At 48.2% G+C, this 17,422-nt stretch overlaps 1 protein-coding gene across 1 annotated transcript in view; it reads left to right on the top strand.

Annotated features, from left to right (window-relative positions):
• LOC147663284 (E3 ubiquitin-protein ligase TRIM39-like) overlaps positions 1-17,422 on the top strand; it is a 185,604-nt gene that overhangs the window by 36,078 nt on the left and 132,104 nt on the right. The window lies entirely within an intron of this gene.

Raw genomic sequence — 17,422 nt, 5'->3', positions numbered from 1 at the left:
AACCAGTGAAGATGCGCGTAACAAGACTGTGGCAACATGTTGGGGGTGCTGAAAATTAACAATTACACAGTCCCCCGTAGTAGATTTCCTTGAAGGTCCAACCCAGTTTACTCTTACAGTAGATATAATTTGGTCGTAATAGTGGGGTGGAAAGCCACAGTTTTTGTTTAGCCATGCCACCGTTTTATTTTTTAATGAGTCGTGGGATTCTCCATAAGGTTGTGCTGCAATTTCCTCATAACGCGGGACATTAGTCAGCACAACCACAAATGGGACACATTCAGGGGGGAGATTTACATTCCTGAGTCTAGCCCTCTGTGGGGCCGCCGGGCAATTGCCCAGGGGGGCCGGGGCAGGGGCCTGATGGATAGGCTGAGTTACTGGAGCTGTGGAAACCGCAGCTACAGTAACAGCCAAAGTTTCTGGGTTTGACTGCCTCTTCTGCTGTACACTCTGTCCCCTGAGCAAGTGCTCCTTCCCACTCCCACCAGGGATAGTTATAGGTGTTATCACGGCTGGGGCTGGGGCTGGTGCAGGGGTCATATATCCCGCCACCAGACTACCCAGCCTTTCCACCTCTGAGGCTACTATGTCCAATTTGGACATTATTGGGGTAATTAAATCTACGATTTTGGCCTCCAGTTTACCTACTATTATATTTATTAGTGCTTCTAACTATGTGTCAGACAAGGTCACACTTCCTTCGTTACTACTACCCTCTTTGTTGGATTCTTCCACTGCCTGATTACTTGCACTGTTAACGTTAGTGTCCTTAGAGTTAATGGGTTGGTTGACGTGAGGTTTAGTTTTTGCAGACTTTCCCCCACGCCTCCCCTGAGTCTTTCTGCATTTCCTCACTGGTCTTTGTGCAGAAGGGACCTCCGGTTGTTCTTCTACTGCTGAGTCCTCCTCTGAAGTGACAAGCAGGTCCACTGGGTTCTCAGAGTGCACCTGTACCTGTACAACTACACTGGGGGCCTCTGTACTGTGTGCAGCTTGTACTAATGGTCTCATTAGATATAATATCCGTAGCAGGTGATAGACTTTTACTACCTAATGAGGCCCTACGGTCATTGTTAATTTGTGTAACTTTTTTGAGCACAAAGTTGTCCAAGGTACGTAGGCCCGATGTAGATGGGTCCGTAGTAATGGTGGGCATGTTAGCAGGTAGCAGAGCGGCTATATTAACACAGTCTTGAGCAACAGTTACCCTTCAACACTGCAGTTAGTAAGAATGTACAAATCAGAGTCTTACTTGTAGTTGGAAATCCAAGGAGCCAGGGTCCATGGCCCGTCCCGTCCTCTTCCGGCCTCTGAGGGCCAAAGAGGGCCCGCCCTTTGCCCGGGCTTCGCCCCGGGCGCTCCCGCGCGCGACTCGCGGGGGCGAGAGGGAGGTCAGCGTTATCTAGCGCCTCCGGGCGCTTCCAGCGCGTCACAGGCGCGCCGCCCCTAAGGCTGCTGGGGCTGTAGTGCGGCGTGTTGTCCAGCGCACCTCCGCCGGTTTCTCTGAATACCGCCGTTCCCCTCACGGCTCTGGTCCGCCCGTTGGCGTGCATGTAATGTGCTTGCGCTAGCTGGTGTTCCCCCACTGTGCTCCTGGGAGGTCAGCGTTATCTAGCGCCTCCGGGCGCTTCCAGCGCGTCACAGGCGCGCCGCCCCTAAGGCTGCTGGGGGCTGTAGTGCGGCGTATTGTCCAGCGCACCTCCGCCGGTTTCTCTGAATACCGCCGTTCCCCTCACGGCTCTGGTCCGCCCGTTGGCGTGCAGGTAATGTGCTTGCGCTAGCTGGTGTTCCCCCCCATACCCCTCCTCTATCTGCAAGTATGACATCTAACGCAACTCTGTTCTGAAGCGTCATAAGGAGATCCGACTGGAGCTCAGCAGTCAAGTTACTAAGGGCACCGGCAGTTTCAACTATGGTGGACTCAACCACTCTCGTCAATTGCTGTATGTTCCTGCTGTTAGCCATAGGTCCCCAAAACGGCAGAAAACCCTTCAGAAAATCTCGCAAATTCTTGTCCTGCAGTATCTTCCTTACTGAAGACACCTTTAACGACTCTTGTCTTGTGGTAATCTGCCGCAGCTGTATACGTGGGAGGCAACAGGAACGAAACAAAACATGTGCCCGAGAAATCAGGGGGCAACCATGTATACGCTCTATCCTAACAGACAAAGTAGGTACCCTTAGCTGCTAGAAACGATGGGAAAGTCTGGGACGCAAAAACGTACGTCTCAGTGCAGACACTCTTCCCTAACTGAGCTCTCGGATTCTTGTCATTACCTTGCAGTAATGACCCTGATGGGGTGCAATCCAAATTGGAGAGGATCTTTTCGCTCGCTGGTTCTCACTCAGACTAACTCCATATCCGGTAACGTTCCACCCAATATATGCTAGTGTCTCATCTCTCGGGATAGTCTCATAGGAACTAATTCCTCCAATCATGTCGACTTTACCCTTGACTAGAGCACTATTCTTCTGATTATCTTTCACAGAACGTAGGGGGTAAGCTTCACAAGCATAGATGAACATCGTTCTGTATGCCCACACAGAACCATTGTAGCTAAAAGGCAGAACCAGGTAAGGAATACCTTTATCGGTAGTATGGGGCATAAGGCCACACACCCAACAATTTGTTGTGTTCATTACTAGCTGGTGTTGGTGCAGAAGCTGAACAAAGGAGTTATTAACGAATTCCAATCTCCTAATGGACTCATGTTCAGGCAGAGGGTGAAAAGAATGCGAAGAAACAGTAGGAGAAGGCATAGGTTGTGCAGTGGGTGCAAACGTCACTTTGAAAGAGAATATAATATATCCCATCAAAAACATCATTAAGCAAAGTAACATAAAAGACATATGATTAAAAAACACTTTTTGCTCATTACTTTACACATTTTGCTCTTAAAGCTCATTCTTTCAACAGGTCTCTCCATCTCGAAAAACTCCATCGTGGAGAAGTGTGGCTCAATGGTTAGAGCGGCAGACCCTGATGCAGAGATCTAGCACGGGACCAGGGTTCAATTCCCCACCTCGGTGGGTCTTGGGCTCAAAATTTCCTCGGACCTTACAATTCTCGCCTTGGTGCCTATTCCAATCATGGAGTCCCACTCTGCAACTCTGGGCAATAGCTTGCTTAATCTCCACAACGGCCCCCGCAACGCTAAGGATGCCTGGCCTCCAACTTGGGGGTGCCCAGGAGTGGATGCCTCACAGGGAAAGCCAGGATGGGTTCCACAGCGGTATTCGTACAAGCGCCTTGAGACCCTTGCGGGTGAGTAGTGCGCTATACAAGTATCAATTTACATTTACAATTTACAGCCTCTAATCGTGCTGCTCGCGGCGGAAGGGTGTTCCGTGCTAAGGAAAGCGTCTGTCAGTCCAGGGAACGCCCTTAGACCAACCAGAACCGTCGACCTAACGTCTTCGGCTTGCACTCCAAAGACTTTGCACCGCGACCCTACAGCTGAAACCGGATGGTGGGTCGAAAAACAAAAATCACAATAGTTCCTCGGAGGAGAGCTAAACCTTAAAAAAAAATAGCAAAGAAAGAATTTACACTTTTATTTGTCCCACGACTCTTGGTTGCAAATTATAACGCTCTTTGCCAGGCAATGTCTGTTCCCTAAACAAGAGCTCGGGTTCAGAAGTATCCAAACGACTCGACGGAGGCACAGATTCTTGCAGAAGATCGTCGCTTTCTCGTTCAGAGTTCGTTCCAATCACACGTGCATCGCTAAAAGGCAGAAAACGGGGCACGGTTTCAGTCTCAGAGTCAGGAAGTCCTTTCTGGACCCACCGGTCGTACGACAGAGGCAAAGGGGCCCTCTTACAATGTACACATGGATCCAGTACTCTTTACCGCGCACTCGCACTGCCGAACGTGTGGACAAAAGCACCAAGTAGGGTCCGATCCAGCAGGGATGCTCGTTCTTGGTCCGCTGGAAATTCTTCACAAAGACCCAGGCTCCAGGCTCGATAGCATGTCCTGGATCCTCAGATGCTTGTGGCAATGAATCATGAACCTGTTGGTGCAAAACACGCAATTTAGCCATCAATACATAGAGGTAATCAAGCAACACAGGATGTTCTATCTCGCTAAATTTTGTCGGCCCCGGCACTCCCCAAATATTTGCCGGGCGACCAAACACGACCTCATACGGACTAAGGACCAGATGTAGGAGCCAAAATACCGGTCGGTAACGGCCGATTTCGGCCGTTTACGACCGGTATTAAGTATTTGGCATGTAGGGGCCCTATTTTACCGATTCGATAAATTTACCGAATCAGTAAATTTACCGAATCGGTTAAATACCGAATCAGTATTTTTACAGATTCGGTAATTTTGAGATGTAGGTGGGACTCTTCTGAGTCCCACAGGCCTTACCGAATCTGTATTTTACCACCCAATCCAATTGGGTGGTAAAATACCGATTCCAGGTGTGCATGCACATGTGTGCATGCACACCTATGACATGTGACAGACAGACATGCCCTTAGGGCATGTCTGTGTGCCACATGTCACACATGCCTGAATTCGGGGTGCTAGAGGGTGTCAAAGTGACACCCCCTGCACCCTTGCAACATTCGATATTTACTGATTCGGTAAATACCGATTCTTACAGAATCGGTAATTCAATTACCGATTCTTCCTACATCTCCCCCCTTCTATTTTACCGATTCATAAATACCGAATCGGTAAAATTCGGTATTTATGAATCGGTAAAATATACTTACCTACATCTGGCCCCAAGTCCCATTCGTGAATGCACAGTCATTCTTGTGGACCAAAGGGCTAATGGCAAGGCATCTGGTCATTGTAAACCAGAGCTCGCCTGTATCTTGGCCAACTTTAATTTAAGAGTGCCATTATAGCACTCGAGTAGACCAGCTGATTGGGGATAATTTGCAGCGTGGAATCTCTGCCTTATTCCTAAACCATCACACACTCTCTTCATCACTTGACCCACAAATTCACTCCCATTGTCGCTCCAGACCATTCTCGGCAATCCATACCTAGGGAAAAATTCCTTGACAGGGGCTTTAGCTGTAGACAAGGCAGTGTTATCTTTCAAAGGGTATGCTTCTACCCATCGTGAAAAAGAGCAAACAACCACTAACACATACTTCAGGTTGTTGCACCTCTCCATGTGGATGAAGTCTAGCTGCAAAGCCTCAAACGGATACGTCGGAGGCGCAAAATGACAAGCTGGAGTTGGAGTTCCCTTACCAGGATTGTACGTCAGACAAACCATACAGTTCTTGACCAAATTCTCTGCACACTTAGGAATTCCAGCATTTTGCCATACTGGAGCCAACAACTTACAAATCCCTTTCACACTGATATGAGCCATTCCATGCGCCATCGTAACCACTGGAAGCACATACACATCGGGTAACAAACATCGTTGATGCTCTGACAACTCAATCCAACAACCATTCAAATCAAATTTACCCTTACTTTCTCTCCATTCATTCAACTCTTTCTCTGTAGCTTCAGCTTGAATAGACTTCACGCTCTCTATCGTATCTTCACACATACTTTTATCCGGAACCCATCTCGCCGGACCCGCAACATACATTCGACTCATCACATCTCTTGCAGTTTCTTTCGCAACTTCATCTGCAAACGCATTGCCTTGACCAACATCATCAGTAACTTACTTATGCGCACTGCATTTCACAATTGCAATCTGCAACGGCAAAGTAAGTGACTCAAGGAGTTCATTCACCAACTGACCATGCTGAATCTTAGTCCCATGCGAAGTCAGGAACCCACGCTCTTTCCACAATCGTCCAAAACTATGAGCCACACCAAACGCATACTGGCTATCGGTATACACAGTTACTCGTTTCCCTTTTGACAACACACACGCTCTTGTCAATGCAATCAATTCTGCAGCTTGCGCTAAATTATGTGGAATACGTGCAGCTTCAACAATCGTATGCAAAGTCGTAACCGCTTATGCCGCAGTCGTATCACCATTCGGAAGCTTAAAGCATGAACCATCAACCCATAAAGTACCATCACGTTTCCCAAGAGGAGTGTCCCTAAGGTCTATCCTCCCTTTCGTTTCTTCCTCTGTTCCAAGGAAGCAATCATGCTGTTCACAAACATCTGTCTCAACTGAAATTGGCAACAAAGTAGCTGGATTCAACGTATTGCATCTCTTTATATGCACATGCCTCGCTAAAAGTGTCAATTCGTAACCTGACAACCGAGCACTAGTTAAGTGCTGTGTCTTGGTTCGATTCAGTAAGGTATCCACTGCATGTGGAACCATCACAATCAACGTATTGTTCATCACCAAACCAGCAGACTGTCGAACAGAGACAGCCGCTGCTGCTGTAGCTCTCAAACAACTCGGCAACGCTCTAGCTACCGGATCCAAAGTCGACGAGAAATGCGCACATGGACGTTGCTTATCGCCAAACTGTTGAGTCAAAACTGACAATGCACATCCCTCTCTCTCGTGGACATAGAGTGTAAAAGGCTTACTGTAGTCGGGAGTACCCAACACAGGAGCCGAGCACAACGCATTACGCAATTCAGAAAAACTTTTCTGACATTCGCCAGTCCAAGGAATAGGGTTCGGAGTATCCTTAACAGTAAGAGCTATCAAATGTTTCGCAAGAAGCGAAAAATTAGGGATCCACTGTCTACAATACGACGTAATACCTAGAAAAGCATGCACTTCTCTCTGTGTCGTAGGCACACTCATGTTCACAATGGCTTGAATTCTTTCTGGGGTCAACCTTCTTCCCTCCTTCGATAAGAGGTGACCTAAGTAGGTTACTTCTTGTCGACAATATTGCAACTTCGAAAGAGACACCTTATGATGGAAATCAGACAAATGACGTAACAACGACAAAGTAGCCTCTTTACAGATTTCTTCATTGTCAGCAGCAACTAACAAATCGTCGACGTACTGAATAAGGGCAGCACCATCAGGTAAAACAATCGTATCAAGTTGTGTTTTCAAAGCCTGACTATAGATGGATGGACTCTCACAATAGCCTTGAGGAGCGCGCTTGAACCGGAAACATCGGCCTCCTAAAGAGAAGCCAAAAATATCCCTACTCTCCTCGGCAATCGGGATGCTGAAGAAAGCATTCTTCAAGTCAATCGCCGAAAACCAGGTAGCAGAAGCTGGAATCAAAGTCAATAAAGCAGTAATATCTGGCACAACTGGAAATTGCGGAATTACAATCTTATTCACCTCACGAAGATCGATCACAAACCTGTATACAGGCGGTTGTGAAGAATCAGTTCATTTCAGAACAGGCAAAACCGGACTATTGCACACATTACCTCTCGTTTCCTCAATTACACCTTTCTCAATCAGGTCATAGATGATCGCCAAAAGTGCTCTTTCACCGTCACTGGAAATCCTATATTGGGGAATACGTGGCAATCTAACATTCGCTTTCAGCGTCACAACATATGGCGGAATCATTAAAAAAAACCAACATCATTAGGACCAGTAGCCCAAAGAGAATCAGGAAGAGAAGACAATTCAGCTGGAAGTTGATCCTTAGACAAATACATCGGGGAGATCACTCTCTTACCTAATGTAAGCTGTACTCCTGAAGGAGAACAGTATAGCGTTGCATACAATCTTTTCAACAAATCCAATCCCAACAAGTTCTCACCACAACCTGTCGTCAGAATGAGGGGTGCTTCGAAATCACAAGGTCCAACAGAAAGAGACAAAGGAGTAGAAAACGGATTACTAACTGGGGCGCCAGAAAAACGGTATACACCTGTTACAACGCATCTTTTACTCCACACTACCATTACAATGCGACTTTTACTCCGCATACCATTACAACGCATTGCGCTGGGGGGCGCTCTAGGATAGGGAATAAGTATAATTTACTATCCAACACCTTCCCTAAGGTCCACGGGGACTGGAGTTAGAATAGTAAATTATACTTACCACTATCCAGCACCCCAAAGCGCTATGCGTTGTAATGGTATGTGTTGTAAAAGTCGCGTTGTAACGGTATGCGGAGTAATAGTATGCGGAGTAACATGGTACATCCCAGAAAAACCTACGGAAACATTTTTTAAGCCAGACAAAGGTGCGCCAGGGAGTTTAGAGTGCATAATAGAACTCTTCGCAGCACCAGTATCCAACAGAAAAGGCTCTGACACACCTGATGCAATCACTTCAACATAAGGTCCACTCTGATCTACTGGAACTGAAACAACTCCCTCTCTTTGTCTATGGCTGTCCTAGCAATCATTACCATTCATATTCTCACCTTCGACATAGTAGTCGTCCGCATAGTACTGAGTCGTCCTACCAGACGCACCATTCTGCTGATTAAAACAATTCATTGAATTCTGTGGAGGAAAGGAACGCGCATTCTGAGGGAACACACCACGTCCCCTACCTCTAGGAACTTGCTGAACACCTCAACCTCTCACACCAGAAGCACCATTCGTGCGCTGTAACAGAACTTGACAACTATTCTTAAAATGACCCTCTTCTTTGCAATACGCACACTGATTAGGCCCTACAGGAAAACGCTGTTGAGAAGACTCGAACCTTTGCGAGTTTCTCTGATATTGCTGAGGTTGCTGATAATCACGCTGATTATTACGGGCGGATACGCTTGCTGTAAGAGAACTTTCGTCTTCAATTCTTTAGTCTTCTTGTCGGCTCTATCTTCCTCGTCCTTATCTCTATTCTCGTAGTACTGGGCAGTAGCTAATATCTGCGCTGATGAAGAAACAGCCCAAGAACTCTCAGAATCCTTCAACTTAGTGCACAACTCTGGAAGCAGATTATGCACAAACTTATCAACGAACAATCGTTGACCACCTTCCGTACTCATGTCTTGACCACTATGGTCGATAAATGTCTCTTCAAACCTAGTAAAGAAATCAGACACACTTTCGTCTTTATTCTGCTTACATGCAGACAATCTGTCCCAGTTAACTCGCATAGCAGGCATCAAAGTCTTCATATAATTAATGATCCTACCAGGGAGTTCTACAATCAAAGGCTCAGGTTTGGCACCACCAACCTGTCTGCCATCTGCAGCACCAAGATTAACCCACGTATCACCTAACTCTTGCGCATGATCCGTATGACGAATCAATCCCCATAAAGGCTGTGGAACTACATTTCCAAACAACATATCTATATCAGCTAAATTCATAACACATGAGTCTACAGTCTGTGATAATTCCTTCTAGTACCCTGCAGGATTTTTACGTGGATCAGGCAAAGCCTGCTTAAGGGCCTAAACTTCGGATCTCTTCCACGGAACATGTACCCAGACACGCTGAAAATGAGGCGGAATAATTGGATTAGCATTCGGATCTCCCTCCCTCCAAACTGGGGGAACCTCTCTCATTGGATATTGTCGCGCTTTGCTCCTAACAGAAAGATCAGGCTCAAACAATGACTGAGAAGGAGACTCACTCCTAAACAACAACAATGTCGCCACTGCTCTCTCAACATCAACACCCACTATAGTTCCCTTCGCAAACTCTGACTGTACACGGAACAACTCAGGTGGATTCCTTCCCAAATCACCATCTTCCCATTCTTCACGAAGGAAAGTACACATCAAAAACATATCTCTGCTTCGGTTCTTTCCATTGACAGAAAACATCCATAACAGACTCTAAATCATACCTCGAGGAATCAGTAACCCATTTACACGCTAAATGATCCAATACTGTCCGCTCATCGGTACCAGGCAATTGACTACGCAATTTCTTACGCTCTTAAACAGGGGTCATAGTCGATGACCCAAAGAAAGGAGACAAAAGACTAGTAACAGTATCGGTCATTCTCTGTCGAACAGAAGGAGAAGTTGACAGAAGGACGGGGGAAAACAGGATGAGACAAAGTATACGTAGAAGTAGCATCAGAAGGAGTAGACAATACAGGAGACAAAGTCGTAGGAGCTGGAAGCGGAGCTGATAGCAAAGTTGGCTGCCCTTGAGAAGGCTGCACCAAAGGAATAGGAGCCAACTGAAGAGGAGCTGGCGGCTGTGCAATAACAGGAGGCAAAGCAACTGAAGGTTGCGCAACTAAAGGTTGCGGAGGTGCTGTAGCACTCTGCACATAAGGGGGTGGCGAATTCAGCAGATGAGACATCAAAGGATCTTTCTCAAGTTCCTTCGCTGCATCCTGCTGAGGAGGCAAAGCTGGATAACATTTATCAATCGCCATTTTACGTTGCCTTTGCGACTGCTCACTTGCTTGTTCTTCTTCATTATCTTTAAACTGTATAGCAGCTTGCATTATCGAAATACCCTTTTCTCTTTTATTTCTCTTCGCTAATTTAATTTATTTCTGTTTGGCTTCCTTTCGCCATAGGCGGAAAGAGTCAAACATTGCCGGCCGGGCTTTCTTCTTGAAAAGTTTCACTTCTAAATTGTCTAAAATCTCTGTGTCATAACTACCATATTGGGACCATTTCAGAACACCATCCTTCCTAGTATACCTAATCCATACTTCATTATACGTGATAGGGCCCACGCCATGTTTTAAATAGAGCTCATAGGTCGGAGTTCCAATCGAAGGCACCAGACACGAGTCCTCCAATCGGGAATCCCTATTACAACCACAACAAAATATCTTTCCAAGTCTACTAAGACCAGGCATCTTCGCTCACTAGTCTAGCTTCAAACTTCAAGGGATTTTCAAACACGATAGCCTCGTGAATACACGAGTCCCTCGGCTTTGGAGCTTGCACGTACCAAATCAAAGATCCCAAAGGGATACCCAAAACAAAACTAAGGACTGGGAGACGCTCCACTCATACTTAACTGAAATATCGATGACGTCGCCATAAGACCCGTCTATTGTCTCGCTCTACAAATCATCAAAAGGCTCCAAGACAGGGCGACAGTCAGGGCAGCAGTCCTGCGTAGCCGTCGGAAAGCGGGGAACCTCGCAGCAAAGACTTTCGGACCACGACGACATACAGGGGTCGATGAAGTGGTAGGCCTTCCTCCAGAATTTTCACACGAAGCTCCTCACGATCTTCAGGCTTGGACCGGTACCGCTGAAGTCGCCCACGTTGGGCGCCAACTGAAGAACCAGGTTTTTGGAACCCAGCGGCGCCAGGGGAAACGCCCGATGTCTTCGTATTCACCTGTCTTGGCTAACAGAGACACGGGATACTTCTTAGTGACGTCACTATCAAATTTATTGGCTGCAACCAGGAACAGAGGTCTACGAAGCACAACACGGGTGGTTCGCTAGAGACTGCACACATTCATAGTGCGAGACATTGTCTTTTATACTACAAATCACATTCCTGGCTAGCATCAATTACATACAAACTGACCAATCACGAAATTACATTTCAAACCTATCGCATGACGGCAAGCCCACTTTCAGTTGTCCAGCCCACCAGAAATGACAAGGCAAAATCCAACATTCCTGCTCGGACAGGCCGGACAAAACCCATAATAAAAGGACCATAAAAGAGGGAACAGAAACAGATGAGAAGCAAGATAGAGGGGTGTGTGCATTTACCATAAACTCAACAATGTCTTGCTCTTTGATCTCTATCTTGACCAGCTGTCGAATAAGGAACTGGCCTAACAAGTTAGCCTCGGGCAATGGAGTCAGCTTGCTCAGGTCACACAGAAGTCAGCTAAAGGTGTACGTGTCCCAAGGACTCGTTCGGCCGCAGTCATCAGCCTATGTGAGGGCAACCACAAAATGGCTGCTGCACACAAAATGGAACCCAAGGGTTCAGAACATAATCCCTAGGTACGTAGTGAATCCATCACTCAAACATGACAAACACTCATACACGCCGCACTCATCATTTTCAGTCCGCTGATACTAAAATCGTCACGATACGACGACCTTTATGAAACGGGTTCAGAATCCACGGAACCTCATTGTCTGTCTTCGTGCAATGGTCTGGTAGGAGGGAAGTATCGTGCCCTCCTGATCGAATCCGTCCGCTCTAGCGTAGTAGTGGTGACTTTTAGTGGCGAAGTATGTAGAGCCCGACGGCGCCGAGAGGAAGGGCCCAATACTCTTAAGTGCGCCTGGCAGTCTATTGTACAGCAGTATGGTTCACCTCAGCAGGGGCAGTGGGTATATGCCGCACTCCACATTCCTCTCTGGGGGCGTTTGGGAGCAAGGCACCGTCCGGCAGGGCACAATAACCGGAGGCACCACCACCAGTCCAAAGCTTGGCACAATGCACCTCCTGTGGAAGTTCGCCGGTCCCAGTGCATCTGTGAGGGGCCCTGATAGTGATGGGCTCTGGGGTGCTAGGGAGCGCACGGAGGGGCATGGCCGAGAGTTATGGCGCACTCAGCCGTCAAATTGCGCTAAGTGGCGTCTCACCTTAGAGGGGATGACACAATTCCTCACGCGGGTTTATATCCACGCCGCCATCTTGTCTCGGTGAAGGAGGTACGCTACATGTGCTCCAGGCCCCGGGTACCGGCGCCTGCTCTCTTCAATCCTCATACTTGCGGCCAGTGTACAGCGGGGGACACCCGCAGACTGCAGCGAGAACGTCCTCAAGCCACAGTGCCGGACTCTACCGCTTCCGATCACCTCCGCAGCAGGCCCTTCCAGCGCGGCACGTCCTAGGCTCTGGAGACGGGAATCAAGCAGGCCCCCTGCACGAAAGGCACAGCGGAGATGCGAGGACTCGTCTCTGGTCCGGTCAGTGTCCAAATCTGCCAGAAGAGTCGTGCTTGTTGAAGCTGTGCAGGTGAGGCCCGGGTAACGGACAGTAGTGGTGGGTAGGCACGTCCTACTCTGCTGCCACCTTGGACACGCCCCCATCCATCTTTAATGTCAAGGTAGACCAATCAACGGTTGGATCATGCTTCTGGAGCCAAGGTAACCCTAAAATCACCCTATATTTGGGAGCTTGGATGATGTCAAATGTAATTAACTCACAGTGGTCGTCCTTATACCATACCTCGTGCTCCCTCATATTAAACCGAATGGGACCGGATTCTAAGAGTTTGCCATCCACCCCAAACACACCCTCAGGAGTTCTCTTCTCAATCAGTTCTACTCCCAGTCTGAGGGCTTCCTTTTCGTCCACGAAGCAGCCTGTGGCCCATGAATCCACCATGACTTGGATATGTTTTTTTTCTTGACCCACAACAAACTCCATGTTGATGAAGAAGTGTTCTGAACTATCGCTGGAATTGTTCTTCACTGAAGGGATTTCACTAATGCCCAAGGATTCCCCTTCCATACTTCTCAAGCAAATCAGTTTTCGACGACTTGTCCGCTGCCACTGCGCCCATTTGTCCAAACTTGGGACGACTGTTTCTAGGCTTAACAGGGCACTCGCGGAGGTAATGCCCTTTCTTACCGCAGTATAAACATAGTCCCTGTTTCCGCCGGTATTCCAGTTCATTGGGTGTGAGAGAAGCCCAGATTGCCCCTATCTCCATGGGTTCAGAAGGAGTCAATCCATGCTCGGAGGTCTTGGGCTGGTCAAAGCGCTGAGGTACTCGTTCCCTTCTTCTGGGGTCACCTTTACGTTCCTTCAAGCGATGATCCTGGCGCAATGTTAGTTTTATTAACCCGGGGCAGGTTTTTCGTTGAGAATCCACTTGCGCTAGAACATCTTTCAGGTCATCCCGAAGCCCTTGATAGAATATGCCACCAATCGTCGGAAGGAGTTGAGGTATACCAAAAGATCCTTGCTACCTTGCTTCAATTCAAGCAACTCCTTACCTGCAGATAAAGTTTCTGCCCTGCGGTCAAATGTCTTTTGGAACTCCTCCTTGAAGTGTCCCAATCATGGAGTCAAGTCAGTCAAGTCAAATGGATTTATATAGCGCGCTACATACCCAGAGGTCTCAAGGCGCTTGAGGAAGGGTGGGGGGATTACTTGTCAAATATCCAAGTTTTAAGTTGCTTTCTGAATGCTAGATGATTCTGAGTGAGACGAAGGTGAGTGGGGAGTGAGTTCCAGGTTTTAGCAGCCAGGTAGGAGAAGGATCTACCTCCCATGGTGGTTTTATTGATGCGAGGTACAGTAGCAAGGGCTTGGTTGGAGGAACGTAGCTGGCGGGGGGGGGGGTGTAGAAGGAAAGTCGAGTGTTGAGGCAATCGGGTCCGAGTTCGTAAAGCGATTTGTGTGCGTGGGTTAGGAGGCGGAAAGTAATCCTCTTATTGACGGGGAGCCAGTGGAGTTTTTTCAGGTGACTGGAGATGTGGTCTTTACGTGGGATGTCAAGTATGAGTCTGGCTGATGCTTTCTGGATGCGTTGGAGTTTTTTCTGGAGTTTTGCGGTGGTGCCGGCGTATAGGGTGTTTCCATAGTCCAGGCGGCTTGTAACCAGTGCATGGGTGACCGTTTTTCTGGTTTCGGTGGGGATCCAGCGAAATGTTTTTTTGAGCATGCGAAGAATGTTGAAGCAAGATGATGAGACGGCGCTGACCTGTCTGGACATCGAGAGTGAGGAGTCTAAAATGACGCCCAGGTTCCGTGCGTGATCCGTCGGGATGGGTGCTTTTCCAAGAGCCTCTGGCCACCAGGAGTCATCCCAGGCGGAGGGGGAGGTTCCTAAGATAAGGACTTCTGTTTTATCGGAGTTAAGTTTTAGACGGCTATGCTTCATCCATTCGGCTACTTCTTTCATTCCTTCATGAAGGTTGGTTTTGGCGGTATTAGGGTCTTTGGTGAGTGAGAGGATCAGTTGGGTGTCATCTGCGTAGGAGATGATATTGAGGCTGTGTTGGCGTGTGATGGCCGCGAGGGGGCTCATGTATACGTTGAAGAGGGTGGGGCTGAGTGAGGATCCTTGCGGTACGCCGCAGATGACTTCAGTGGCCTCTGACTTGAATGGTGGGAGGCGGACTCTCTGGGTTCTTCCGGTGAGGAACGAAGTGATCCATTCCAGTGCTTTTCCTTGGATTCCGATGTTTCTGAGGCGCTGTAGAAGGATGCTATGGCAGACTGTGTCGAAGGCTGCGGAGAGGTCGAGGAGGATGAGGGCAACTGTGTCTCCATTGTCCAGTAGAGGTCGAATGTAGTCTGTTGCGGCGATGAGGGCGGTCTCCGTGCTGTGTTTGGCTCGGAAGCTGGACTGTGAAGGGTCGAGGGATTTGTTGGTTTCGAGGAAGGTGGCGAGCTGGTTGTTGACGGCTTTCTCGATGACTTTGGCCGGGAATGGTAGGAGCGAGATGGGTCGGTAGTTTTTGAGTTCGGTGGGGTCAGCTGTGGGTTTTTTCAGAAGGGCGCTGAGTTCTGCGTGTTTCCAGCTTTCTGGGAAGGTGGCGGAGTTGAGGGAGCAGTTGATGACGTCTCGGAGGTGTGGTGCTATGATGGAATCAGCTTTGTTGAAGATGTGGTGAGGGCATGGGTCTGTGGGGGATCCTGAGTGGATGGAGTTCATCAGGCGGATGGTGTCCTCAGTGGAGATTGGGTTCCAGTCATTAAGGATGTTCAAGAGGGGTGAAGGTACGGCGGAGGGTTGGGAGGGTTGGTCTCCGGGTTGGTTGTCGAAGCTGTTGTGGATGTCTGCGATTTTGTTGTGGAAGAAGGAAGCTAGGGAGTCGCAGAGGGCTTGAGAGGGGGTGATGTCGTTGGAGTTGGCGGAGGGGTTGGTAAATTCTTTGACGATGTTGAATAATTCCTTGCTGTTGTGGGCGTTGTTATCTAGTCGGTCTTTGAATGCGGCTTTCTTGGCAGTCCGGATCAGTTGGTGGTGTATGCGGGTGGCGTTTTTGAAGGCGTCCCTGGTGATGGTGTTTGGGTCTTTTTTCCAGGCATTCTCGAGGGAGCGTCAGTTTCTTAGATTTCTTAAGATCATCGTTGAACCAGGAGGCGTTTTTGCTGCCTAGTTTGGTTTGACGTTTTTTCAACGGTGCTAGGATGTCGGCGCTGTTGGATAGCCATTGGGTGAAGTTAATGGCTGCTTGGTCGGGGTTTGAGGTGTGGACAAGGGGGTTTTGAAGCAGCGATGAGGAGATCTGGTCGATGGTGATTTTGTTCCAGTTTCTTCGTAGAGTAGGTTGAGGGAGGTTGTGAGTTGTGGTCTTATTGTAGGTAAAGTGAACGCAGCTGTGGTCCGTCCAGTGTAGAGTTGTGGTGTGACTGAAGGAGATATGTTTGCTGGAGGAGAAGATGGGGTCGAGTGTGTGACCTGCGATGTGCGTGGGGGTATTAACAAGTTGTTTGAGTCCGAGGTTGGCGAGATTGTCCAGGAGGGTGGTGGTGTTGCAGTCGAAGCTCTTTTCCAGGTGAAAGTTGAGGTCTCCAAGTAGAGTGTATTCCTCGGAGGGGAGGGCGTGTGTGGTGATAAAGTCGGTGATGTCGTCACTGAATTGTGCGCGGGATCCTGGAGGCCGGTAGAGGAGGGTGCCTCTGAGTGTGGTCTTGGGGTCGTCTCCTCTGACTATAGGGACTGCCCACTGTGCAGCGTCCCCTGCTAAGTATGAGATCACGAAGGCTACTCGTGATTGGTTTGTTGAGAACATCCTGGGTTTGCAATTGAAATGAAGCATTACTTGGGTCAGAACGCCTGTACCTTATGCATATCCCAATAATATCTTTCGGGAGGGGCCAATAGGATCTGCTTGAATGAGAGGGCTGTGTCGAGGGTGGGGGTGGGCGTTAAGACCGATAGGTTTACGTTGGAGACCCAGGTTTAAGTCTGTGGCTGTTCTGAGCTGGTGGCAAACAGGGAGAATTCAATCTTCATGGGGTTTATCTTTAATACATTAGTTGACATCCAATGAGATCAGGGCAGAGTATGAGGATGTCATTGGGTGAGGATATTTTGGGTAGAGTTGGGAATAATCTCTATATTGATGGATCTTGATGCTGCTGTCTGTAAGGATGGATCCGAGAGATCCCATGGAGAGGTTAAAGATGATGAGAGAAAGGATGGAGCCCTGAGGTACTCTGCTGTAGACGGGGCATTTCTGTAATCTTGTGGAACCTATTTGTAAGAACTGGTGACAGTTAGTGAGGTTGGATGTGAACCATTTCAAGACAGTGTCTTCGAAATCCATCGTGTTTTTTGTGTGTTGATCAGGGCCAGCTGGTCGCCTGTGTCGAAGGCTGCAGAGAGGTCCTGGGGGCCAGGGGTCGTTCTTGTTGTTGAGGAGGAGGGTGTTGTTGACTACTTGTAGTGTGGCTGTGTCCGGGCTCCATACATGGTTATTGCACTTATAAGACGTGTTTGCTTAGATATTTTCACTTGGTTGTGTGTTGTTCTGGAATGTTTGATAATGTCTCTAGGACAACGTTTCTTCTTTAGTGTCAAGTCCATCTGTTTCCTTGCTTTAGGCATAAAGTGTGCACAATGTCAAGTAACATTAAGTGCCAGTGATGAAGCTTGTTTCCATGGACCAGGGATTCTGCTGCTAGGTCCTTCTTGGCAATAACCGGACCCACAATGGAACACCATTGTCTGTGTCATTGTCTGTGATACTTGGGGCTGGTGCTC

This window comes from Lissotriton vulgaris, unplaced genomic scaffold (assembly GCF_964263255.1).
Source record: "Lissotriton vulgaris unplaced genomic scaffold, aLisVul1.2 SCAFFOLD_481, whole genome shotgun sequence".
In the NCBI taxonomy this organism is placed as follows: Eukaryota; Metazoa; Chordata; class Amphibia; order Caudata; family Salamandridae; genus Lissotriton; species Lissotriton vulgaris.
The sequence above is the reverse complement of the archived record's forward strand: the minus strand, read 5'-3'. Positions and strand labels throughout refer to the sequence as shown.